At 44.0% G+C, this 27,977-nt stretch overlaps 1 long non-coding RNA gene across 1 annotated transcript in view; it reads right to left on the bottom strand.

Annotated features, from left to right (window-relative positions):
* Positions 1-27,977, bottom strand: part of LOC134738989 (uncharacterized) — a 55,257-nt gene that overhangs the window by 8,355 nt on the left and 18,925 nt on the right. The window lies entirely within an intron of this gene.

Genomic DNA, 27,977 nt, shown 5'->3' with positions numbered 1-27,977 from the left:
TGTATACCAACCTATGTATACGTATACATCTATATTTCTGTATCCATCTCCTGTTAGATAAAAATTATATCAGGCCATTGTTTTGGACTAAGCTCCTACACTAGGCCCCAACAGAGCAGACTACAAACCAGAATGGAGTTGTTCATACTAAAGATCTACACCATGGCCAGGCGCAGTGGCTCACGCCTGTAATCCCAGCACTTTGGGAGGCCGAGGCGGGCGGATCACCTGAGGTCAGGAGTTCAAGACCAGCCTGGCCAACATGGTGAAACCCCGTCTCTACTAAAAATACAAAAATTAGCTCTGTGTGGTGGTGGTGCGTGCCTGTAATCCCAGCTACTAGAGAGGCTGAGGCAGAATAGAATTGCTTGAACCCTGGAGGCAGACGTTGCAGTGAGCCAAGATCGTGCGACTGCACTCCAGCCTGGGCAACAGAGAGAGACTCTGTCTCAAAACAAAACAAAAAAATAGATCTACATCATCAGACTAAAACTGAGTTGTTAGCTGGCCTTCTGAGAAATCAGGAGACAGACAAAGCCCAATTTCCCAAGCAGGCCAGTTTCCATCGGCGTGATAATGAAGTTCCCTTTGCCTTTAGTCCTTACAACAAAAAGTAATCTGAAGTAACCTCATGTTAACCAATCAATTATTTGTCTATTGTTCTGTTTCCCTGTTCCCACTTCACAAGGAAAGTAACTTCGAAATGACCAGTCCACTTTTTGTTCTTTGTTTCTGCTTTCTTCAGCCCTTTCTGTCTATAAAATCAACCTCCTCTGCTCAGTCCGTTGGAACATTTACTCTATTTTACAGAATAAAGTGTTGCCCAATTCTAGAATCACACACAAAAAAGCAAACTAAGATCTTAAAACTACATTATTGTGATTTTGTTCTTTGATGCTCCCAACTAAAGTACAGTGTTTATGTACAGTTTTTTTGTTGTTGTTTTTTTGTTTGTTTTTTGACACAGTTTCACTCTGTCATCCAGGCTGGAGTACAGTGGCGGGGTCTCAGCTCACCGCAACCTCCATCTCCCAGGTTCAAGCAATTCTCCTGCCTCAGCCTCCCTAGTAGCTGGGATTGCAGGCGCCCGCCACCACACCCAGCTAATTTTTATATTTTTAGTAGAGATGGTGTTTCACTATGTTGGCCAGGCTGGTCTTGAACTCCTGACCTCAGGTGATCTGCCCACCTCAGCCTCCCAAAGTGCTGGGATTACAGGCGTGAGCCACCTCGCCTGGCCTACGTACAGTCCTTTTTGTCTTTAGCCTTACACTATCTAGTCAAAACACTTTTTTAGCAAACGTTGCTTAATCAGCAACTTCTTCCCTACCATCTTCAGTAATGTCATATATTTTTCATAAAAATATTTTATTATTATTTTTAATTGACAAATAAAAATTGTATGTTAACCCTGTACAACATGTTGTTTTGAAATATGTATACATTGTGTGAAATGGCTAAATCAAGCTAATTAACATATGCATTACTTCTCACACTTATCATGTTTCATGATATACCTAAAATATACTTTCTTAGCAATTTTCAAGTATGCAATATATTGTTATTAACTACAAGCACCATGATGTACAATAGCTCTCTTGAACTTATTCCTCCTGTCAAACTGAAATTTTGTATCCTTTGACCAATATCTCCCCAACACCAGCACCCCTCCCCTTCCTCAGCCCCTGGTAACCACCTTTCTACTCTCTGCTTCTTTATTTCTTATTTTTTCAACTTTTTTTTTTCTTGAGATGGAGTTTCGCTCTTGTTGCCCAGGCTGGAGTGCAATGGTGCGATCTCAGCTCACGCAACCTCCGCGTCCTGGATTCAAGTGATTCTCCTGCCTCAGCCTCCCGAGTAGCTGGGATTATAGGCATGTGCCACCACGCCCGCTAATTTTGTATTTTTAGTAGAGACGGGGTTTCTCCAAGTTGGTCAGGATGGTCTTGAACTCCCAATCTCAGGTGGTCCACCCGCCTCAGCCTCCCAAAGTGCTGGGATTACAGGCGTAAACCACCACGCCCGGCCAATTTTTTCCTTTTTTAGATTCCACATATAAGTGAGATCATGCAGTATTTGTCTTTCTGTGCCTGGTTTATTTCACTTAACGATTTCCTCCAGGTACAATTAATTTCTTTTGTCATCCTCTGCATTTCATCCTGGAATCACTGAAAACCAGGTTGATTCTTTTTTTCAATTTGCACACAGTAATGTTCACTCTTGGTGTTGTACCATTCCACAGGTTTTGACAATTGTAGAGTCGTATATCCACCACTAACCTCATGCACTCAACCCTTCCTTCTCCCCTACCCCTGACAACCACTGATCTATTTTCAGTCTTGTTCTAGACTGAATAATGACCCCGGAAAGATATCCTGTCCTAATCCCCAAAACCTGTGAAGGTTACCTTAATATGACAAAGGAACTGGGCAAATGTAATTATATTAAGGATCTCAAGATGAGATTATCCTAGATTATCCAGGTGAGCCCTAAATGTATTAATAATAACAAGGGTCCTTAAAAGAGGATGGCAAGAAGGTCAAAGGAGGTCATGGGAGAGGTGAGGATAGAAGCAAGAGGTTGAAGTGATGTGAGGAAGGGGTCATCAACTAATGTATGCAGATGGCCTCCCGAAGCTAGAAAAGGCAAGGAAATGAATTTCCCCCCAAGAGCCTTGTATTAGTCTGTTCTCACGCTGCTGATAAAGACTTATCAGAGACTGGGTAATTTTTTTTTTCTAGACAGAGTCTTGCTCTGTCGCCCAGGCTGGAGTGCAGTGATGTGCTCTTGACCCACTGCAACCTCTGCCTCCCGGGTTCAAGTGATTCTCCCGCCTCAGCCTCCCAAGTAGCTGGGATTACAGGCACCTGCCACCACGCCCGGCTAATTTTTGTATTTTTAGTAAAGACCGGGTTTCACCATATTGGCTAGGCTGGTCTCAAACTCCTGACCTCGTGATCCATGCCCCTCAGCCTCCTGAAGTGGTGGGATTACAGGCATGAGCCACCCCACCCAGCGAGACTCTGTTTCAAAAAAAAAAAAAAAAATTCATCTATGTTTGTTATATATATTTTACCACTAAAAGAAAACAAGATTTGGCTGGGCGCGGTGGCTCACACCTGCAATCCCAGCACTTTGGGAGGCCGAGGCGGGCAGATCACAAGGTCAGGAGATTGAGACCATCCTGGCTAACACGGTGAAACCCCGTCTCTACTAAAAATACAAAAAAATTAGCCGGGTGTGGTGGCGGGCAGCTGCAGTCCCAGCTACTAGGGAGGCTGAGGCAGGAGAATGGCGTGAACCCGAGAGGTGGAGCTTGCAGTGAGCTGAGATCGCGCCACTGCACTCTAGCCTGGGCGACAGAGCAAGACTCCGTCCCAAAAAAACAAAAAACAAAAAAAAAGATTCACCTGTATTGTTGAGTGAGTTGATAGATCTTTCCTTTTTTCCATTGATGAGAATTCTACTGTACACATATACCACAGTTTGTTTATGCATTCACTTGCTGAAGGAGATCTTGGTTGTTTCCAGTTATTGATTAATAAAACTGCTATAAGGCCAGGCACGGTGGCTCACACCTATAATCCCAGCACTTTGGGAGGCTGAGGTGGGTGGATCACTTGAGGTTAGGAGTTTGAGACCAGACAGCAAACATGGTGAAATCCCATCTCTACTAAAAATACAAAAATTAGCCAGGTGTGGTGGCACGCACCTGTAGTCTCAGCTACTCGAGAGGCCGAGGCAGGAGAATTGCTTGAACCTGGGAGGCAGAGGTTGCAGTGAGCTGAGATCACACCATTGCACTCCAGCCTGGGCAACAGAGAGAGACTCTGTCTCAAAAATAAATAAATAAATAAAACTGCTATAGGCCAGGCACGGTGGCTCATGCCTGTAATCCTAGCACTTTGGGAGGCTGAGGCGGGTGGATCACCTGAGGTCAGGAGTTCAAGACCAGCCTGGGCAACATGGTGAAACCCCTTCTCTACTAAAATACAAAAAAATTAGCTGGACATGGCGGTGTGCACCTGTAATCCCAGTTACTTGGGAGGCTGAGGCAGGAGAATTGCTTGAACCTGGCAGGCGGAGGTTGTAGTGAGCCAAGATAACGCCACTGCACTCCAGCCTGGGTGACAGAGCAAAACTGAAAATAAATAAATAAATAAATGTATTTATCTCAAAAATAAATAAACAAATAAATAAAATAAAACTGCTACAAACATTTACATACAGGATTTTGTCTGCACAAAAATTTTCAATTCACTTAGCTATTAAAGAAAACTTGGCCAGGGGTGGTGGCTCACCCCTGTAATCCCAGTACTTTGGGAGGCCGAGGCGGGTGGATTGCCTGAGGTCAGGAGTTCGAGAACAGTCTGGCCAACATGGTGAAACTCTGCCTCTACTAAAACTACAAAAAAATCAGCCGGGTGTGGTGGCATGCGCCTGTACTCCAGCTACTCAGGAGGCTGAGGCAGGGGAATTGCTTGAACCAGGGAGGTGGAGGTTGCAGTGAGCCGAGATCGCGCCACTGCACTCCAGCCTGGGCGACAGAGCAAGACTTCGTCTCAAAAAAAAAAAAAGAAAACTCATAGGTATTCACAGCTTTTAGGACATGGAGAGGTCAATTTAAATATTATTACTAGGGGAACAGATTATTAATTGATACAAACCAAAAGAATTACAGACTTTTCTTCTTTTCTTTTCTTTTCGGAGACAGAGTCTCACTCTGTTGCCCAGGCTGGAGTGGAATGGCATGATCTTGGCTCACTGCAACCTCTGCCTCCCAGGTTCAAGCAATTCTCCTGCCTCAGTCTCCAGAGTAGCTGGGATTACACGGATGCGCCACCACGCCTGGCTAATTTTTGTATTATTAGTAGAGACGAGGTTTCACTATGTTGGCCAGGCTGGTCTCAAACTCCTGACCTCAGGTGATCTGCCCACCTCAGCCTCCCAAAGTGCTGAGATTACAGGCGTAAGCCACCGCGCCTGGCCAAGAATTTCAGGTTTTTTAAGGCCAAGGTTACATTCATAGATCAAGTCACAAGCTCAGAGTTCTAGATGTCTTACAAGAGCCCTTTGTTAGAAATAACATTTTCAAGGGTATTTTAAGAGACCAGAAGAATCACTTTTTCCTTATTCCGTTGCTAGGATTTCTTATACCAGCAGTCAGGAGGGCCTGTGGTGTTGCAGATGAAATGCTGGAATTCCATTATTTAGAACTGAAAAAAGTAAAGACAGATCTGGAAGCTTAAAAGTTACTATGGAAAAGAAAGGGGCAAAATAATATAAACAATTGGAATTTGAGGCATGTGATGTTATCCATCTATAGGATGAATAGAAAAAAATGACAATATTTAAATTTCTGGTTTATTATATCGGCAATCCAGTTGCCCTTAGTCCTTAGTACTGTTTGCTGTGAAACTTTGTCAAACACTTTCATGAAGTTATTAAAAGTGACCTGTTTTTTCCAACAGATGTGCAGTGATACCTTTGCCAGTGGAGTTTTGCCTGAATAACAACAACAAAAAAAATCATTCAAACACAAAAGTGACAAAGTTTTTCCCTTAGGGACCAAAACTACAGAGAAATAATTGAGTTGTACCCTTCAATGCGAAATCACATACAAGTCACATGATGTCCAAAAGCTTGTAAAACCAACTGCAATGTTTCTAATGAATATTTGCCAGGGTCTGGGATTTCCCCCTATTTACACGTTAGCCTTTTGTGGATCCACATATCCATTTCATGGATGTCAGCAACACGAGCTACCGGCATGAGCATCAGTATATTTGTGTCAGTTCTCTAAGTCTCCCACAGGATCATGCGGTTCCCTAAATCTCCAAGTCCCACAGGACCTTGCGAAGGGGCCCAGGTGGATACACTGTGTACACAGTGCAGGTTTGCCTCACAGCCAAGGAATACCAGCCTTGGGGAAAGCAAGCCTGCTCTTTGTCCCAGAGGGAGATATCACCTCATGCCCCAAGGCAGCTCCTTGCAATAGAGCCCTGAGAAACGGCCCAGCTAAAGAGCAGTCACGACCTTGCATTTTTGGCATGCCCAACAAGAACAAGCAGGAACTCTCTGGGCCATGGGGGATCACCTCTCCCAACAATATGCCCATAGAGAAAATAGGCCATCTCTCCTTCCACATGAAAGGGACAACAAGAAGTACTGCCCAAAGTGTTGCCCCTTCACCACTGTCTTTCAGGGGCTAGAATGCAGCTACCACCCACTTTTAGGTGGTGCTGGGAAACTGTGCATCATAAACCTTGCTCTTTCTCTGTTATCCAGTCATAGGGAACTCTCCGGGAAGTCACAGATCTTGGTTAAAGGAGAAGTAAACCAGTAGCAGCAAGCATCGTGAGGGTCTGAACCACCTCTTCATGCAGTTTACTTGTGCCTTCCAACCAGCTTGGACCCAAACTTATATATTACGTTTTCATTTTCTAATGAAATATGGCTTTGCACATTCAACCTAGCCTTGATGGTCATTTCAAATGGCACACCTCACTCTCCTCCCACCTTCCAGATCTCCTGCCAGTGCTTCCCACTGAGTGAACCCACCCAGAAGCTGGAAGGCAAGGAAACCTGCTGCTACAGCCCCTTTGCTGGGCACAGAGCAGGTAAAGAAGGGTGGAGTGAGTCTGGAAAGGCAAATGGAAGATATCCAGCACAGCCCATAAATGACATTGATGTCATTGGTGTGATTTTCTAAAACATTAAGCTATTCTTGGAAAAGTTCCACACAAAACAACACACACTCCTTTCAATTTACATAGTAGTTCCATTCCTGGAAAATTCCACATATATTAAAACCGTGCAGAAAATCCTTTGAGTTATTACTTGCTTTAGCAGCAATATACTAACATTGGAATTATATTGATACAAAGAAAATAAGTATGGCCCCCATGCTAGATGACATCGTGCTAGATGACATGCACATTTGTGAAAGCATTTCATATTTTTTTAAAAATAAATTTCATAAAAAAATAGTACTTTGAGTTTACAGGTAAAACAAGGTTAAGTTTAGGCTCAGATAATCACAAATAGGTTTTCATATACACAAATGTCTAGGGAGACATTTGAAAATTATGTTAGACGTAGGAAAATTCTTCCTTGCAGGAATGTCACATGCATTGAAGGACATATGACATTCTTGGCTCCTGCCCACTAAATAGAAGAAATGACTTCTCAATTTGTGGGTCCCTGTTCCATCCAACACACAGAAGTTTCTGACCTAGCTACCAAACACTTGCTGCCATTTCTGACAACGTAAAATTATGAATTGGAATTTTCTGATTTAGCATGAAGTAATAACTGGCTACATATGAAACTGAAGCTTCAGGACAGGCGAGGTGCCTCGTGCCTATAATCCCAGCACTTTGGGAGGCCAAGATGGGCAGATCACTTGAGGTCAGGAGTTTGAGACCAGCCTGGCCAACATGGCGAAACCCTGTCTCTACTAAAAATATAAAAATTAGCCAGGCATGGTGGTGCACGCCTGTAGTCCCAGCTACTCGGGAGCCTGAGGGAGGAAAATGGCATGCATGAACCCGGGAGGCGGAGCTTGCAGTGAGCCGAGATCGCGCCACTGCACTCCAGCCTGGGCGACAGAGCGAGACTCCATCTCAAAAAAAAAAAAAGTTAATAGATAGTTAATAAAAGATAACCACATTTCATGTCACTTGAAAATAAACTATAACATTGTTCTATTTTTAACATATGCGCTTTAAGTAATTCATGCACATTACATAAAATTAGAAAATGCATACACAAAACTAAAAACTAAAACCCACATTCTGTAGTAGACAGAATAATGGCCCCTTAAAGATATCCATAATCTAGTTTCTGGAACCTTTTACATGGCAAAAGGGCCTATGCAGATGTCACTAAATTAAGGATCTTGGGATGGGGAGATTATCCAGGATTATCCAAGCAGGGCCAACGTAATCTCAAAGATCCTTATAAAAGGGAAGTGGACCCGGTGCAGTGGCTCATGCCTGTAATCCTAGTGCTTTGGGAGGCCGAGGCAAGAGGATCACTTGAGGCCAGGATTTTGAAACCAGCTTGGGCAACATAGTGAGACCTCATCTCTACAAAAAAAGAAAAAAGAAAAATTAGCCAGGAGCCTGCTGTTCCAGCTACCCGGGAGGCTGAGGTGGGAGGATTGTTTGAACCCGGGAGGTCATGGCTGCAGTGAGCCGGGATGGCACCACTGCACTCCAGCCTGGGCAACACAGCAAGGCCTTGTCTCAAAAAAGAAAAAAAATCATGGACTTTCATAGATTCCATCTGTTTCCACCATTAGCCTTTATAATGTTCTAAATGTCATGACTGTGACCAATGGTATATGACCCAAATGATACTTGAGAATTTGACTGATTTCTAGCACAATCAAATAGACTTGGCTTTCCTCATACTTTCCCTGCCCTAGACCTGGAATAAGACATTGCTTCAAAGAGCCCAGCTCCCCTTTAATGGGGGGATAGTTTGGCTTGTTGTTGTTGTTGTCGTTGTTGTTGTTGTTTCACTCTTGTTGTCCAGGCTGGAGTGCAATGGTGTGATCTCGGCTCACTGCAACCTCCGCCTCCCAGGTTCAAGCGATTCTCCTGCCTCAGCCTCTCAAGTAGCTGGGACTACAGCTGCCCACCATCATGTCCAGCTAATTTTGTATTTTTAGTAGAGACGGGGTTTCTCCATGTTGGTCAGGCTGGTCTCAAACTCCCGATCGCAGGTGATCCACCCACCTCGGCCTCCAAAAGTGCTGGGATTACAGGTGTGAGTCACTGTGCCAGGCCGGGGGAATGGTTTTTAAGGACCACAACCTGAGCACTAGAGATGTTCATTATTACAGAGTGAAGTTGCTTTTAGGCTACTTCAATGGACACAGCTAGAAAAAAAAGTATACATATTTATGACACACAGACTCTAGAGTGGCACCCATGATCCCTGCCTCCTGCTGTTCATGCTCCCGTGTGATCCCCTCCTCTTGAAAGTGGGAGGAACCATGACTTGCTTCTAATCAGTAGTATATGTCTAAGGTGACAGGATGTACATGGTTACATATACATGAGTACATTACGTTCAGAATGATTACATGATGATTGTAATGCCCCTCTTGCAAAGACACACTCTCCTTGCTGGCATAAAAGAAGCAAGCTGTGTATGAAGAGGGCCATATGGCAAGGAGCTGAGGGCAGCCTCTGGCTAATAGCCAGCGAGAAACTGAGGACATCAGTGCAGCAGCCGGCTAGAAACTAAAGGTTGCCAACAACCACATGAGCTTGCAAGCAGATGAAACTGCAGTCCCTCCGACACCTTGATTGAAGCTTTGTGAGCCATAAGCAGAACATCTAGCTAAACCATGCTCAATCTCCTGACTCACTGACAGTGTGAGATAATAAAAGTGTCTTGTGTTTTTTGTTGCTGTTGTTTTTTTGTTTTTGTTTTTGTTTGAGAAGGAATTTCGCTCTGTCACACAGGCTGGAGTGTGCGTTCTCGGTTCACTGCAACCTCTACCTGCAAGGTTCAAGCGATTCTCCTGCCTCAGCCTCCCAAGTAGCTGGGATTAGAGGCACCCCGCACCATGCCCGGCTAATTTTTGTATTTTTAGTACAGACAGGGTTTCACCATGTTGGCCAGGCTGGTCTCGAACTCCTGACCTCGAGTGATCTGCCCACCTTTGCCTCCCAAAGTGCTGGGATTAAGGTGTGAGCCACTGAGCCTGGCCTAATTTTTTGTAGAGACGGGGTTTCACCATATTCCCCAGGCTGGTTTCTAACTGCTGGACTCAAATGATCCTCCTGCCTCGGCCTCCCAAAGTGTTAGAATTACAGGTATGAGCTCCGTGCCTGGCCAATAGATTAACTTAAATCAAAGACTTTTCTAGCACAACTTCACAAGTTCTTTACAATTCTGTTCTATGTCATGAAATTGTTTTCTCTGGATTAACAATGCTTTATTTATTTATTACTTTTTTAACTTTTTATTTTTTTGAGATGCAGTCTCGATCTGTTGCCCAGGCTGGAGTGCAGTAGTGTGATCTCAGCTCACTGCAACCTCTGCCTCCTAGGTTCAAGCAATCCTCCTGCCTCAGCCTCCTGAGTAGCTGGGATTACAGGCGTGTGCCAACATGCCTGGGTAATTATTGTATTTTTAGTAGAGATGGGGTTTTACCATGTTGGCCAGGCTGGTCTCGAACTCCTGACCTCAAGAGATCCACCCGCCATGGCCTCCCAAAGTGCTGGGATTACAGGCGTGAGCCACCAAGCCCAGCCTGGATTAATGCATTGAAGAGGCTGAGGAATCCTGAGGAAAGGGTCTGAGTTTTATTTCTCTCTCTATCCCTGGACCTAGTATAGAAGCTGGCATATTAATTCAATTAATGTTAAGTAAATGACGGGATAATTAGAGGGACAGAGGGAAGAAGGAAGAAAGGAAGAAAAGAAGGAAGGAGGGAAGAAGGAAGAAAGGAAGAAAAGAAGGAAGGAGGGAAGGAAGGAAAGAAGGAGGAAAGGAGGAAGCAAGGAAGGAAGGAAGGAAGGAAGGAGACAAAAGATCCATGAGATGGCCTTAAGTGGCTTTAAAGTTACTCTGAAATATATTTAAGGCTGGGTGCAGTGGCTCATGCCTGTAATGCCAGCACTTTGGGAGGCCGAGGCAGGTGGATCACCTGAGGTCAGGAGTTTGAGACCAGCCTGGCCAACATGGTGAAACCCCGTCTCTACTAAAAACACAAAAATTAGCCGGGCATGGTGGCGCACGTCTGTAATCCCAGCTATTCGGGAGGCTGAGGCAGGAGAATTGCTTGAACCCGGGAGGCAGAGGTTGCAGTGAGACAAAATCGCACCACTGCACTCCAGCCTGGGCGACAGAGTAGGACTCCATCTCAAAAACAAAAACAAAACAAAACAAAACAAACAAAAAACAAAAAAAAGAAATATATTTAAATATCTTAAAAGGAATAAAGAAATGCAAAGCAACGAAGTAGTGAAGGAAGTTAGCTAGTGAAGGAAGTTATCTTCATGAAAGCTGCAGATTTCCATAAACCAGTGAAAGAAATAGGTACTGGTAGGATATAAGCCCAGAAATGAGAACTATGTGGACTGTGGGAACAACCCCTATCTAAAAATTTTGGAATCCATGTCATTTTGTCTATAAAAAGGGGATTAGTCTAGCCTTTGAACTCATGAGAAACTGGAGATCTTCAGCCCACATCTTCTTACAACCCAGCCAGTTTCTGGACAAAAAAGCAACCTCAGTCAAAAGAGAGAGTAGGCTGGGCGAGGTGGCTTACGCTTGTAATCCCAGCACTTTGGGAGGCCGAGGCAGGAGGACTGCTTGAGCCCAGGAGTTTGAGACCAGCTTAGGCAACATGGCAAAAACCCGTCCCTACAAAAAAATACAAAAAAAAATTAGTCAGGCATGGTGACGTACATTGTAGTCTCAGCTACTCAGGAGGCTGAGGTGGAAGGATGGCTTGAGCCCAGGAGTTCCAGGCTGCAATGAGCCACAATCGTGCCACCGCACTCCAGCCTGGGTGACAGAGTGAGACCCTGTTTCAAAACAAAAAACAAAAAACAAAAAAAACTGCAGAAGAGGCCAGCTGTGTCTCACACCTGTAATCCTAGCATTTTGGGAGTCTGAGGCAGGAGGAGAGCTTGAGCTCAGGAGTTCTAGACCAGCTGCAGCAACATGGGGAGACCCCTATCTCTACCAAAAAAAAAAAATTTTTTTTTTTTAATTAGCCAGGCATGGTGGCACATGCCTGTGGTCCCAGCTACTCAAAAGGCTAAGGCAGAGGATTGCTTAAGCCCAGGAGGAGGAGGCTGCAGTGAGCCATGATGAGGCCACTGCACTCCAGCCTGGGTGTCAGAGTGAACAAAAAACCTGTCTAGGCTGGGCACGGTGGCTCACGCCTGTAATCCCAGCACTTTGGGAGGCCGAGGCGGGCGGATCACAAGGTCACGAGATCGAGACCATCCTGGCTAACACGGTGAAACCCCGTCTCTACTAAAAATACAAAAAAAATTAGCCGGGCGTGGTGGCAGGCGCCTGTGATCCCAGCTACTTGGGAGGCTGAGGCAGGAGAATGGTGTGAACCCGGAAGGCAGAGCTTGCAGTGAGCCAAGATCGCACCACTGCACTCCAGCCTGGGCGACAGAGCGAGACTCTGTCTCAAAAACAAAACAAAACAAAACAAAATACCTGTCTAGACCAAAAAACGAAAGAGGAAAAAAAAAGGCATTAGCACTGAGAAATGAAAATTAAATCATTAGCCGACTTTGCATCTGCCAACAACTGATACCAGAAGATAGCAGAATGATATTTTCAAAGTGAAAAAGGAAATAATTAGCCACCTAGGATTTTATACCTAGATAAATGATTTTTCTAGAGTAAAGGCAAAATAGAGACATTTATAGACGTATAAAAAAGTATTGTTTACCACTCACAAACTCACTAAAAGAAATATTATGGGCCGAGTGCAGTGGCTCACGCCTGTAATTCCAGCACTTTGGGAGGCCGAGGCGGGTGGATCACTTGAGGTCAGCCTGGCCAACATGGTGAAACCCCGTCTCTACTAAAAATACAAAAAAAAAAGGCCGGGCGCGGTGGCTCACGCCTGTAATCCCAACACTTTGGGAGGCTGAGGTGGGCGGATCACAAGGTCAGAAGTTTGAGACCAGCCTGGCCAACATGGTGAAACCTTGTCTCTAATAAAAATACAAAAATTAGCTGGGCGTGGTGGCACATGCCTGTAACCCCAGCTACTTGGAAGGCTGAGGCAGGAGAATCGCTGGAACCAGGGAGTCAGAGATTGCAGTGAGCCAAGATCGCGCCACTGCACTCTAGCCTGGTGACAGAGCGAGACTCCATCCCCCCCAAAAAAATAAAAATAAAAATAATAAAAATACAAAAAAAGAATTAGCCAGGTGTGGTGGCACACGCCTGTAATCCCAGCTACCCAGGAGGCTGAGGCAGGAGAATTGCTTGAACCTGGGAGGTGGAGGTTGCAGTGAGCCAAGATCACGCCACTACACTCAAGCCCAGGTGACAGAGCAAGACTTCGTTTCAAAAAGAAAAAGAAAAAGAAATATTATGGATGTACTGATTTCTGTTGCCAGCCAAGATGGAGTAAGTCCACTGTAGTCTCTCTCTCCCACTTATGACAACTAAAATTTCTGTAGAAAACACAAAAAGCAACTACCTGAGAACTCTGAAAAGTAAGCAAGACTAGGTAAATTGGGAAGAAAAACCAAAACTTGAAACAGTGCTCATACAGGGATGAGTTACTTATATTTTTTTCCCCACCTTCTCTTCCAACATTTATCAGTGAGGAAGTCTCCAGCAAAGCTGCTGTAGGCGATGCAGGGGAGAAAACTCCAAGGAGCCCCATTTTATTGGCCAGAAGACTGAGAAAATGGGCCCCTGAAAACTGGACAGTGTGGAGGGAATCACAGAGGAGAGAAGTGGAGAGAGGATCCTTTAATTGTGTGTGTGTACGAACATGGCACAAATCCCAGACTCATCTCTGAGCTGAGCATGCGTGAGTCAGACCCAAATAAACAGCAGACTTTGAAAACTGAACTACGATTTAAAACAGCAGACTAACCCCTGAGGAGGCCATATGTGAAATAAGCCCAAAATAGCGTGGCAAAGGCTTTGAAAATTGAACTGACACTGAACCAACTGCACACAGAAGGTAAGATAGAACTTGTAGTCTGAGCCTAACCAGGTTGATTGCCTGATTTAAAAAAAAAAAATCACATTCACCAGAGGACTTGAGCAGGACCCAGATTCTTACAATATAGTATTTAAAAATGTCCAGGATCTAATCCAAAATTGCTTTGCATACAAAGAACCAAGAAACTGTAATTCTCAAGAGGAAAGACATTCAACAGATGCAAAATCCAAGATGATTCAGATGTTGAAATTACAAGACAGACTTCAAAGCAGTGATTATAATTATGCTCTGTGAGGTGAGGTAAAGGTAAAGGTGAACACTCTTCTTCTTTATTTTTTATTTATTTTTATTTTTTTGAGACAGGGTCTTGCTCTGTAGCACAAGCTGGAGTGCAGTGGAATGATCTTGGCTCCCTGCAGCCTCACCCTCTGGGGGCTCAAGCAAGCCTCCAGCCTCAGTCTCCCAAAGCGCTGGGATTACAGGAGTGAGCCACCACAGCCGGCTTGAACATTCTTTAAATAAATGAAAATATAGTACTCAGCAGAGTAGAAAGAAACTATAAAAAATAACCAAATGGAAATTTTAGAGAATAAAAATACAATATATTTTAGGGCAGTGAAAATACTCTGTATGATACTATGAGGATGGATACATGTCATCATATATTTGTCCAAACCCATAGAATATACACCACCAAGAGTGAATCCTAATGTAAACTATGGACTTTGGGTGATTATGGTTGTTGATGGAGGTTCATCAGTTGTAACAAAAGAACCACTCTGGTGGGGGATGTTGATCATGTGGGAGGCTATACATGTGTGGGGCAAGGGATATATGGAAATCTCTGTACCTTCCTCTTAATTTTGCTGTGACCCTAAAACTGCTCTAAAAATGAAGTCTTGGCCGGGTGCAGTGGCTCATACCTGTAATCCCAGCACTTTGGGAGGCCGAAGCAGGCGGATCGCTTGAGGTCAGGAATTTGAAACCAGCCTGACCAACATGGTGAAACCCCATCTCAAATAGAAATACAAAATAAGCTGGGCGTGGTGGCACATGCCTGTAATCCCAGCTACTCAGAAGGCTGAGGCAGGAGACTCACTTGTACCCGGGAGGCAGAGGTTGCAGTTAGCTGAGATCATGCCATTGCACTCCAGCCTGGGCAATAAGAGGGAAACTTCATCTAAAAATAAATAAATAAATAAATAAATAAATAAATAAGTCTCTACAAAATACCAATGCACTAAAAATAATAAGAATACAATATATCAAATTAAAAGCTCACTACATGGGCTCAATAGCAGAAATACATGTATATTAGTCAGGGTTCTCCAGAGGAACAGAACCAATAGGACATATGTGTATGTGTCTCTCTGTGTGTGTGTGTATGTGTGTGTGTGTGTGTGTGTGTGTGTGTATATATATAGATATATATATATATGCTAGTCCAAGTTCTGTAAGGCAGGCCAGCAGGCTGGAGACCCAGGGAAAAGTGCGTGCAACAATCCTGAGTCTGAAAGCAGTCTAGAGGCAGAATTCTTTCTTCCTCTTTACTTCTACAGCCTCCCACTGATTGCATGAGGCTTACTCACACTATAGAGGATAATCTACTCTACTCAAAGTCCACTGATTTAAATGTTAATCACACCTAAAAAAATATACTGGCTGGGCCAGGCGCGGTGGCTCACGCCTGTAATCCCAGCACTTTGAGAGGCTGAGGCAGGTGGATCACAAGGTCAGGAGTTAAGAGACCAGCCTGACCAACATGGTGAAACCTGTCTCTACTAAAAATACAAAAATTAGCCAGGTGTGGTGGTGAGCACCTGTGATCCCAGTTATTCGAGAGGCTGAGGCAAGAGAATCAACTGAATCTGGGAAGCAGAGGTTGTAAGTAGCCGAGATCATGCCACTGCACTCCAGCCTGGGTGACAGAGCGAGACTCCATCTAAAAAAATAATAATGATAAACAAATAAATTTTAAAAATAAAAAAAATAAAGAATGGAAAGAAGATTGAAAAAAAATTAACAGATCCTCAGTCCTGTGAAAACATATCAAAAGATCTAACTTTTGTGGCTCTGGAATCCCAGCAGATTGGTGCAGAAAAAATATTTGAAGAAATAATGGCTGAAAACTTCCCAAATTTGGAGGAAGTTTTTTGCCGCTGTTGTTGTTGTTGTTTTGTTTTGTTTTGTTTTGTTGTTCAGACAGAGTCTCCCTCTGTCGCCCAGACTGGAGTGCCATGGGGTGATGTCGGCTTACTGAAGCTTCCACCTCCTGAGTTCCAGCAATTCTCCTGCCTCAGCCTCCTGGGTAGCTGGGATTACAGGCATGCGCCACCACACCAGGCTAAGTTTTGTAATTTTAGTAGAGATGGGGTTTCACCATGTTGGCCAGGCTGGTTTCGAACTCCTGACCTCGGGTGATCCACCTGCCTAGGCCTCCCAAAGTGCTAGAATTATAGGTGTGAGCCACCGCACCTGGCCAAGAAAGACAAGTTTTTTATTCAAGATAAGCAAACCCAAAACAAGATAAACTCACCAACAAGAAAAAATGTGCTCATTCTCCTTAGTTACATATGAAGCATTTACAAAAAAAAATCAGATATAAATGATGGACTGGATGTGGTGGCTCACACCTGTAATTCCAGCACTTTGGGAGGCCGAGGTGGGTGGATCATCTGAAGTCAGGAGTTCAAGACCAGCCTGACTAACATGTGAAACCCCATCTCTACAAAAAATACAAAAATTAGCCAGCTGTGGTGGCAAGCACCTGTAATCCAAGCTACTTGAGAGGCTGAGGCAGGAGAATAGCTTGAATCAGGGAAGCAGAGGTTGCAGTGAGCTGAGATTGCACCACTGTACTCTAGCCTGGGGGAGAGAGCAAGACTCTGTTTAAAAAAAAAAAAAAAAAAAAAAAAAAAAAAAGATATAAATGATGAATGAAGTCTCAACAAATTGGAAAGAATTAATATTAAATAGACCTCACTCTCTATTATTATTAATTTTAATTTTAGAGACAGAGTCTCAGTCTGGTGCCCAGGCTGGCCTCAAACTCCTGGGCCCAAGCCATCCTCCCATCTCAGCCTCCCAAGTAGCTGGGACTATAGGCATGCACCATCATGCTCAGTCAGAACCTTACTTTCAAAAAGAAAAGAACAATAAAAAGATAAGTTTTAAAAATAAATGTTTACAACACTAAAATGTTACTAAATAACTCATGGGCTTAAGAGTAAGTCACAATTGCCGGGCACGGTGGCTCACGCCTGTAATCCCAGCACTTTGGGAAGCCGACGTGGGCGGATCACGAGGTCAGGAGATCGAGACCACCCTGGCTAACAAGGTGAAAACCCGTCTCTACTAGAAATACGAAAAAAAAAAAAAAAAATTAGCCGGGCGTGGTGGCGGGCGGCTGTAGTCCCAGCTACCCAGGAGGCTGAGGCAGGAGAATCACTTGAACCCAGGAGGTGGTGGTTGCAGTGAGCCGAGATTGCACCACTGCACTCCACTCCAGCCTCGCGACAGAGCAAGACTCCGTCTCAAAAAAAAAAAAGGAAATTGCACAGAAAACCCACAGAATGGGAGACCATATTTGCAAATCATAAATCCATTAAGGGATTTGTATCTAGAATTAAAAACTCTTAAAATTCAATAATAATAAGACAGGCCAACATTTTAAAAATGGGCAAAGGATCTGAATAACATGATCGGTATTTCTCCAAGGAATATATAAATGGCCAATAAGCACATGAAAAGATGCTCAATATCATTATCCATTGGAGGAATTCAAATCAAAATGAGAATGAGATACCACTTTGTACCCAGTAGGATGGCTAGAATCAGAAAGTCATAATAAGCAACAGGAGCTCTCATTCATTGTGGGTGGGAATGCAAAACGGTACAGCCACTTTGGAAGACAGCTTGGCAGTTTCTTACGAAACTAAACATACTCTTACCATATGATCCAGCAATCGCACTTTTTGGTATTTACACAAATGAATTGAAAACTTATGTCCACATAAAAACCTGCACATGAATGTTTATAACAGCTTTATTCATAATTGCCAAATGTGGAAGCAACCAAGATGTCCAAAAATAGGTGAATAGATAAACAAACTGTGGTACATTCATACAATGGAATGTTATTGAGTGATAAAAAAGAAATGAGCTATGAAACCAGAAAAAGACATGGAGGAACTTTAAATGCATATTGCTGAGTAAAAGAAGCCAAACTAAAAAGTCTACATATTGTTTGATTCCAACTATATGACATTCTGGAAAAGGCAAAACTATGGAAACATAATGGTTGCCAAGGGTTGGAAGGGAGGGAAGGAAGGAGGGATAAGTAGGTGGAACATGGGGAAATTTTAGGGTATCAAAACTATTCTGTGTGACACTGTAATGGTGGATACATGTCATTATACATTTGTCCAAACCCACAGAACGTACAGTGCAAAGAGTGAACCTTAATGTAAGCTTATGAACTTCAGTTAAAAAGAAAACCTGGCCGGGCGTGGTGGCTCATGCCTGTAATCCCAGCACTTTGGGAGGCCAAGGCAGGTGGATCACGAGGTCAGGACATCGAGACCATCCTGGCTAACACGGTGAAACCCTGTCTCTACTAAAAATACAAAAAATCAGCCGGGTGCAGCGGTGGGCGCCTGTAGTCCCAGCTACTCGGGAGGCTGAGGCAGGAGAATGGCACGAACCCGGGAGGCCAAGGTTGCAGTGAGCCAAGATCGCGCCACTGCACTCCAGCCTGGGCGACAGAGCGAGACTCCGTCTCAAAAAAAAAAAGAAAAAAAAAAAAAGAAAACCTGCTGAAGAGTAAAATAAAAAGAACACAGCCAAAGAAGTCATAGTAACAAGTGCTGGTGAGAATGTGGAGGAATCAGAGCCCTCGTACATTGCTGGTGGGAATGGAAAATGGTGCAGCTGCTGTGGCATATAGTCTGGCAGTTCCTCAAATAGTTACCATATGACCCAGCAATCACACTTCTAGGTATACACTGAAGCGAAATGGAAACATATGTCTACACAAAAACTTATATAAAATGTTTATAGCAGGCTGGGAGCAGTGGCTCACGCCTGTAATCCCAGCACTTTAGGAGGCCAAGGCGGGCAGATCACCTGAGGTCAGGAGTTCGAGACCAGCCTGGCCAACATGGTGGCTGGCATTCTTCTATGGAGACAAAGTATCTCCATTAATTACCTGGCGACCTTGGGGTTCTGCCTGGGGACAGGCGTGGTGGCTTACGCCTGTAATCCTAGCACTTTGGGAGGCTGAGGTGGGCAGATAACTTGAGGTCAGGAGTTGGAGACCAGCCTGACCAACATAGTGAAACCCTGTCTCTACTAAAAATACAAAAATTAGTCAGGCGTGACTACTTTGCCAACATGGTGGCCCGGCTAAACACAAAAATTAGCCGGGCATGGTGGCGGGTGCCTGTAATCCCAGCTATCCAGGAGGCTGAGGCAGGAGAATCGCTTGAAACCGAGAGGCAGAGGTTGCAGTGAGTCAAGATCGTGTCTCTGCACTACAGCCTGAGCAACAAGAGCGAAACTCCGTCGCAAACAAACAATGAAAAATAAAAACAAAAAATGTTTATAGCAGCAATATTCATAAAAGCCAAAAGGTGGAAATCCAAATGTCCATCAATGGACGAATGCATAAACAAAATGTGTTATATCCATACAATGGAATATTATTCAGCAATAAAAAGGAATGAAGTACTAATAGATGCTACAGCTTGGGTGGACCTTGAAAACATTATGCTAAATGAAAGAAGTCACATATAAATTAAAAGACCACATATTATATGATTCTAGTCATATGAAAGTTTGCAACTTAGAAATCTATAGACACAAAGTAGAGCAGTGGCTGCTTAGGGCTGGGCGTGGAGGAAGGTGCTGAGGAGTAGGAGGATGATTGCTAGAGGCCACAGAGTTTCTTTTTGAGGGGATAAAAAGGTTCTTTTTTTTGGCTTTTTTTTTTTTTTGAGACAGAGTTTCGCGCTTGTCCCCCAGGCTGGTGTGCAGTGGCATGATCTCGGCTTGCTGCAACCTCCGCCTCCTGGGTTCAAGTGATTCTCCTGCCTCAGCTTACCGAGCAGCTGGGATTACAGGCACCCGCCACCACGCCTGACTAATTTTTGTATTTTTAGTAGAGACAGGGTTTCACTATGTTGGTCAGGCTGGTCTCCAACTCCTGACCTCAAGTTATCCGCCCACCTCAGCCTCCCAAAGTGCTAGGATTACAGGCGTAAGCCACCACGCCTGTCCCCAGGCAGAACCCCAAGGTCGCCAGGTAATTAATGGAGAATACTTTGTCTCCATAGAAGAATGCCAGACAAAAAAGTACAAAAAGAATGAGAGAATTAGAAAATGAACATTTTGCCACTGCAGCCTCCACCTCCCAGGGTTCAAGCAATTCTCATGCCTCAGCCTCCGGAGTAGCTGGGATTACAGGCATAAGCCACCACACCCGGCTAATTTTTGTATTTTTAGTACAGATGGGGTCTCGCCATGTTGGCTAGGTTGGTCTCGAACTCCTGACCTCAGGTGATCCACCTGCCTCAGCCTCCCAAAGTGCTGGGATTACAGGCGTGAGCCACCACGCCCGGCCGGATAAAAAGCTTCTAACATTGACTGTGGTGATGGTTGCACAACTTTATGAATATACTAATGGCCATTGAATTCTACACTTTAAATGAGTTAATTGTGTGCTGTGTACATTATATCTCAATAAAGCTGTTTTTAAAAAAGGAAAGGGGCCGGGCTCGGTGGCTCACGCCTGTAATCCAGCACTTCGGGAGGCCGATGCAGGCAGATCGCTTGAGCCCAGGAGTTGGAGACCAGCCTGGGCAACATAGCGAAACCCCATCTCTTCTAAAAATACAAAACCTAGCTGGACGTGGGTGGCACATGCCTGTAATGCCAGCTACTCGGGAGGCTGAGGTGGGAGTATCACCTGAGCCCCAAAGGTTTAGGCTGCAGTTAGCTAAGATTGTGCCACTGCACTCCAGCCTGGGAAACTGGAGTGAGACCCTGTCTCAGAGAGAGAGAGAGAAAGAGACAGGTCTGTCTCTTAAAAAAATAAAATAATTTAAAAATAAAAAGGAATGAACTACTGATACATGCTATAACATGGATGAATTTCAAAGACATGACCACAAATTATATTATTCCATCCTATGAAAGTCCAGAATAGCAGCCAGGTGCAGTAGCTCACGTCTGTAATCCCAGCTATGTGGGAGGCTGAGGGGGAAGGATCATTTAAGCCCAGGAGGTGTATGCGGCAGTGAGCCAAGATCACCATTGCACTCCAGCCTGGGCGACAGAGCCAGACCCTGTCTCAAAAAAAAAAAAAAGAAAGAAAGAAAGAAGAAAACAAGTCCAGTATAGAAAAACCTATAGAGACAGAAAGTAGATTTGTGGTTATTAAGGTTGGGAGGTTGGGAGGATGAGGGATGAGGGAATGATAACTAAAGGATATGGTTTCTTTTTTTTCTTTTTTTAAGAAATTGATTTTCTTTATTCTCCTTTTTCTTATTTTTCTTTTGTATTTCTTTGTTGTGTCCCCAGCTTACTGAAGGGTTTCCTTTTGAAGTGATTCAAATGTCCCGACTGTCATGATGGTGGCATATACCTGGTAATATACTAAAAACCATTGAACTGTACACTTTAAATCAGTGAGTTGTATAGTATGTAAATTACATCCCAATAAAACTGTTTTTTAAAAAGAGTAAATCAAAATAAAAATTACAAAATAGGCTGGGCATGGTGGCTCACGCTTGTAATCCCAGCAATTTGGGAGGCCGAAGCAGGAGGATCACTTGAGCCCAGGAGTTCGAGCCCTACCTGGGCAACATGGTGAAACCCCGTCTCTACAAAAAATAGAAAAAATTAACCAGGTGTGGCCGTGCCCGTAGTCCGAGCTACCTGGGAGGCTGAGGTGGGAAGATCACCTCAGTCCAGGAGGTTGTGGCTGCAGTGAACCGTGATTGAGCCACTGCACTCCAGCCTGGGTGACAGAGCAAGACTCTGTCTCAAGATTAAAAAAAAAAAAGGAAAGAAAAAGAAAAAACAAAATATTTATATCTCAACTGGAATGTTAGTATTTCATACCAAAACTTACTGGATGTAGCAAATCAGTATTTTGAGGTAATTTTTATTTATAAGTGGATTAAGTTGGGTTTTTTTGGTTTTTGTTCGTTTGTTTTAAGACAGAGTCTTGCTCTGTTGCCCAGGCTGGAGTGCAGTGGCACGATCTCGGCTCACTGCAACCTCTGGTCCCGGGTTCAAGTGATTCTCCTGCCTCAGCCTCCCAAGTAGCTGGGATTACAGGCACCCGCCATCATGCCTGGCTAATTTTTGTATTTTTGTAGAGATGGGGTTTCACCATGTTGGCCAGGCTAGTCTCAAACTCCTGACCTCAGATGATCCACCTGCCTTGGCCTCCCAAAGTGCTGGGATAACAGGCATGAGCCACTGTGGCCAGCCAGTGGATTAAGTTTTAAAAAAGAAAAGCCCCCAAATGGCTGATTCCACATCTGAGACAGGAAATTTATAACACAAACCTGGGACAGCTTGCCAGGATACTATCAGGAAGGCACAGGAGTCACCTTGAAGGGGCTCCCACTGGCCAAACAAGAAATAATTTGAGCATCAGAAACAATAATGAGTGTAATTGATTGAAGTATGTAAAATATATAATATACATGAGCCCACAGAGATAATTTTAATAACCCTCACCATGCTAAAGCACCATCTCATAACTCTGCAAACTGATAAATGGAAAGAATTAAACATTTATCATGGCATTTCTGTCCCCAGGCAGAACCCCAAGGTCACCAAGTAATTAATGGAGAATACTTTGTCTCCATAGAAGAATTCCAGATAAAAAAGTACAGAAAGAATGAGAGAATTAGAAAATCAACATTTTGCCACTGCAATCTCCGCCTCCCGGGGTTCAAGCAATTCTCGTGCCTCAGCCTCCAGAGTAGCTGGGATTACAGGCATGAGCCACCACGACCGGCTAATTTTTGTATTTTTAGTACAGATGCGGTCTCGCCATGCTGGCCAGGTTGGTCTCGAACTCCTGACCTCAGGTGATTCACCTGCCTCAGCCTCCCAAAGTGCTGGGATTACAGGTGTGAACCACTGCACCTGGACTTGCTCTCCCCACTTCTATTCAACATTGTAGAAGAGGTTCTAGCCACGGCAATCAGGCATGAAAAAGAAATAAAAAGGCACTCAGATGGAATAAAGAAGCAAAACTATCTCTATTTGCAGATGACACAGTCTCAAATGTAGAAAATCCTAAGAACTTTGCTAAAAAACAATCAGAACTAAGGAACAAGTTCAGAAAAGTGTCAGGATACAAAATCAACATGCCAAAGTCCGTTGTGTTTCTATAAACTAGCATTGAAGAATCCAAAAACCAAATTAGGACAACAATCCCATTTATAATAGCAGCAAAACCAAAGAATACCTAGGAATAAATTTAAGAAAAAAGCACAAGATTTGTATACTGAAAACTATAAAACACTGTTGAAAAAACTTCAGATCTAAAAAAATGGAAAAATATATATGTTCATGGATTGGAAAGCAAACATTGTCAAGATGATAATACTCCCCCAATTCACCTACAGATTCAATGGAATCCCTATCAAAATCCCAGGCTGTTTTGCAGAAATAGATAATTTAATCATAAAATGCTTATGAAAACGCACGGGACTCAGAATAGCCAAAAAAATATTGAAAAAGATCAAAGTTGGAGGAGTCACATGTCCTGATTTCAAAACTTAATACAAAACTACAGCAACCAAGACAGTGCAGTACCGTCATAAGGATAGGCATATACATCAATGGAACAGAATTAAGAGTTCAGAAATAAACCCTTACATTTGTGGTCAACTGATTTTGAGAAGGATGCCAAGACAATTCCATGGGGAAGAATAGTCTCTTCAACAAATCGTGCTGAGACAACTGGATATCCCCATGTAAAAGAATGAAGATGGACCTCTTCCTCACACAACACACAAAAATGAACTCAAATGGATCATGGCCTGAGTATAAGGGCTAAAACTGGAAAACTCTTAGAAGAAAATATAGGAGTATGTCTTCATTACCTTGGATTTGGCAATAGTTTCTTAGACACAATAACAAAAGTACAAACGACGAAAGAAAAAATAAACAGCTTCCTCAAAGTTAAAAACTTTTGTGCTGCAAATGATCAAGAAAGTAAAAAGACAATCCATAAAATGGAAGAAAATATTTGCATATTACATATCTATAAGGAACCTGTATCTAGAGTACCTAAAGGGTTCAATAATAAAAAGTCAAATAACCAAATTTAAAAATGGGCAAAGGAGGCCAGGCGTGGTGGCTCACGCTTGTAATCCCAGCACTTTGGGAGGCCAAGGCAGGTGGATCACCTGAGGTCAGGAGTTCGAGACCAGCCTGACCAACATGGTGAAACCCCATCTCTACTAAAAATATGAAAATTAGCTGGGCATGGTGGCAGGAGCCTATAATCCCAGCTACTCGGGAGGCTGAGGCAGGAGAATTGCTTGAACCTGGGAGGTGGAGGTTGCAGTGAGCCGAGATCGCGCCATTGCACTCCAGCTTGGGTGACAGAGTAAGACTCTGTCTCGGGAAAAAAAAAAAAAAAATGGGCAAAGGATTTAATAGACATTTCTTCAAATAAGATATGCAAATAGCCAACAAATACATGGAAAGATGCTCAGTATCCTTACTTGTCAGGGAAATGCAAATCCAAACCACAATGAGATACCACTTCACATCCACTAGGATGGCTAGAATCAAAATAATACATGCTGGTGAGGATGCAGAAAAATTAGAACCTTCCTACATTGCTAGTGGCAATGTAAAATGCTGCAGCAGCTGTGAAAAACAGCCTGGCAGTTCTTCCAAAGGCTAAACACTGAGTTACCATACATCCCAGCAATTCTATTCCCAGGCATATACCGAAGAGAATCAAAAATATGTGTCCACACAAAACCTGTATGTTCATAGCAGCATTATTCATAACAGCTAAAAGGCAGATACAACCCAAATGTCCATCAACAAATGAATGAATAAAGAAAATGTGGCATATCCATATTATTCGAATATTATTTGGCAATAAAAGGAAGAAGTGCTGCTATGAGTTGAGTTGTGACCCTCAAAAAGATATATTGAAGTCCTAACCCCCCAGTACCTCAGATTGCGACCTTATTTGGAAATATAGTCTTTACAGAGGAAATCAAGTTAAAATGAGGACATTAGGATAGGTCCTAACCCAACAGGACTGATGTCCTTAAAAAAGAGGAAACTTGGACACAGAGACAGGCACGCATACAAGGAAAATGCCACATGAAGATGAAGGCAGAGATAACGGTGACATGGCCGGGTGCAGTGGCTCAAGCCTGTAATCCCAGAACTTTGGGAGGCCAAGGAGGGCGGATCACCTGAGGTCAGAAGTTCAAGACCAGCCTCCCCAAATGGTGAAACCTCGTCTCTACCAAAAATACAAAAATTAGCCAGGCGTGGTAGCAGGCGCCTCTAATCTCAGCTACTCAGGAGAGTGAGGCAGGAGAATCGCTTGAATCCGGGAGGCAGAGGTTGCAGTGAGCCAGGATCACGCCACTGCACTCCAGCCTGGGCGACAGAGTGAGGCTCCCTCTCAAAAAAAAAAAAAAAAAGATATAAGGGTGACACATCTTATCTTTGGAATGCCAAAGACTGCCAGCAAGGCAGCAAAAGCTAGCAGAAAGGCCTGGAACAGATTCTCCCTCACAGCCCTCAGAAGCAGCCATTCCTGCCAACACCTTGAACTCAGACTTCCAGCCTACAGAACTGTGAGACAATACATTTCTGTTGTTTTAAGCCACCCAGTTTGCAGTACTTTGTTACAACATGGATGAACCTTGAAAACGTTTGGCAAAATGAAAGAAACCAGGCAGAAAAGGCCACATATTATATGAGTCCATAATAAAAGTGTCTAGAATAGGCAAATCCATAGAGACAGAAAGTAGATTAGGGTGTGCCAGGGGCTGGGTGTGTGTTTGAGGTAGTGCTGGGATGGCTGCCTAATGGATATGGGGCTTCATGTTTCAGAATTAGATCGTGGTGGTGGTTGCATAACTTTGGGAATATACTAAGAACCACTGAACTATATATTTTAAAAGGGTAAGTTTATAGTATGTGACTTGTATTTAATAAAAAATAAGTCTGGGCCTGGTGGCTCACGCCTGTAATCCCAGCACTTTGGGAGGCCAAGGCGGGTGGATCACCTGAGGTCAGGAGTTCGAGACCAGCCTGGACAACGTGGTGAAACCCCGTCTCTACCAAAAATAAAAATTAGCCGGGCGTGGTGGCGGGCGCCTGTAATCCCAGCTACTCAAGAGGCAGGAGAATCACTTGAACCTGGGAGGCAGAGGTTGCAGTAAGCTGAGATCATGCCATTGCACTCCAGCCTGGGCGACAAGAACGAAACTCCATCTAAAAATAAATAAATAAATAAAATAAAATAAAATAAAATAAAAGGCTGGGCACGATGGCTCATGCCTGTAATCCCAGCACTATGGGAGGCCAAGGCAGGCGGATCACTTGAGGTCAGGAGTTTAAGACCAGCCTGGCCAACATGGTGAAACTCTGTCTCTACTTAAAATACAAAAAATGAGCCAGGAGTGGTGGCAGGCGCCTGTAATCTCAGCTACTTGGGAGGCTGAGGCAGGAGAATTGCTTGACCCTGGGAGGCGGAGGTTGCAGTGAGCCGAGATCGTGCCATTGCACTCCAGCTTGGGTGACAAGAGCGAGACTCCATCTCAGAAAAAAAAAATACAAAAATACAAAAATTAGCTGGGCATGGTGGCACACACCTGCAATCCCAGCTACTTGGGAGGCTGAGGCAGAAGAATCGCTTCAACCCAGGCCAGATGCAGTGGCTCACGCCTGTAATCCCAACATTTTGGGAGGCCGAGGCGGGCTGATCATGAGGTCAGGAGTTCAAGACCATCCCGGCCAATTTGATGAAACCACATCTCTACTAAAAACACAAAAATTAGCCGGGCGTGGTGGTGCACACCTGTAGTCCCAGGTACTCGGGAGGCTAAGGCAGAAGAATCGCTTGAACCTGGGAGGCGGAGGTTGCAGTGAGCCAAGATCATGCCACTGCACTCCAGCCTGGCGATGGAGTGAGACTCCGTCTCAAAAAAATAATAATAATAAAATAAAAAAATAAAAGCATCACTTGAACCCGGGAGGCGGAGGTTGCAGTAAGCCGAGATCATGCCACTGCACTCCACCCTGGGCGAAGGAGGAAGACTCTGTCTCAAAAAAATAAAAATAAGGGCTGGGTGTGGTGGCTCATGCCTGTAATCCCAGCACTTTGGGAGGCTGAGGCTGGCAGATACTTGAGGTCAGGAGTTTGAGACCAGCCTGGCCAACATGGTGAAACCTCATCTCTACTAAAAATAACAAAAATTAGCAAGGAATGATGGCAGGTGCCTGTAATCCCAGCTACTTGGGAGGCTGAGGCAGGAGAATCACTTGAACCCGGGAGGCAGAGGTTGCAGGGAGCCGAGGTCGCGCCACTGCACTCCAGCCTGGGCAACAAGAGTGAAACTCCATCTCAAAAAATAAATAAAAATAAATAAATAAAATAACAAAAATAAATAATCCCTCAAGCCTCAAGGAACAGGACAAGGCCCAGTGGCTGTTCCTGTTGTGGCTGGATGTTGAACCCACTGGTTTCTGGGGAAGGGACTTGATGTAAAAAAAAAAAAAAAAGTTGTGAAAACAAAAATAGGGGCCGGGCACGGTGGCTCACGCCTGTTATTCCAGCACTTTGGGAGGCCGAGGCGGGCGGATCACTTGAGGTCAGAAGTTCGAGACCAGCTTGACCAACATGGAGAAACCCCATCTCTACCGAAAATACAAAACTTAGCCGGGTGTGGTAGCGCATGCCTGTAATCTCAGCTACTCAGGAGGCTGAGGCAGGAGAATTGCTTGAACCCGGGAGGCGGAGGTTGCAGTGAGTGGAGATCATGCCACTGCACTCCAGCCTGGGCAACAAGAGCGAAACTCCGTCTCAAAAAAAAAGAAAAATAGGAAAGACTGAAAATAAGTGAGTTATATATTCAATTCAGGATCTTAGACTGAAAAAAGTAAACCCCAAAGAAGTAGAAAGATGGGTATAAAGTCTATAAGAGCAGAAATTAATGACAGAAAGGAAAGAAAAAGGCAATCAGTGCAACCAAAATCTTGTTCTCTGACAAAACTACTAAAATAGAAA

Source organism: Pongo pygmaeus, chromosome X, assembly GCF_028885625.2.
Source record: "Pongo pygmaeus isolate AG05252 chromosome X, NHGRI_mPonPyg2-v2.0_pri, whole genome shotgun sequence".
Lineage (NCBI taxonomy): Eukaryota > Metazoa > Chordata > Mammalia > Primates > Hominidae > Pongo > Pongo pygmaeus.
Note: the sequence above shows the minus strand (reverse complement) of the source record. Positions and strands in the feature narration are given on the sequence as shown.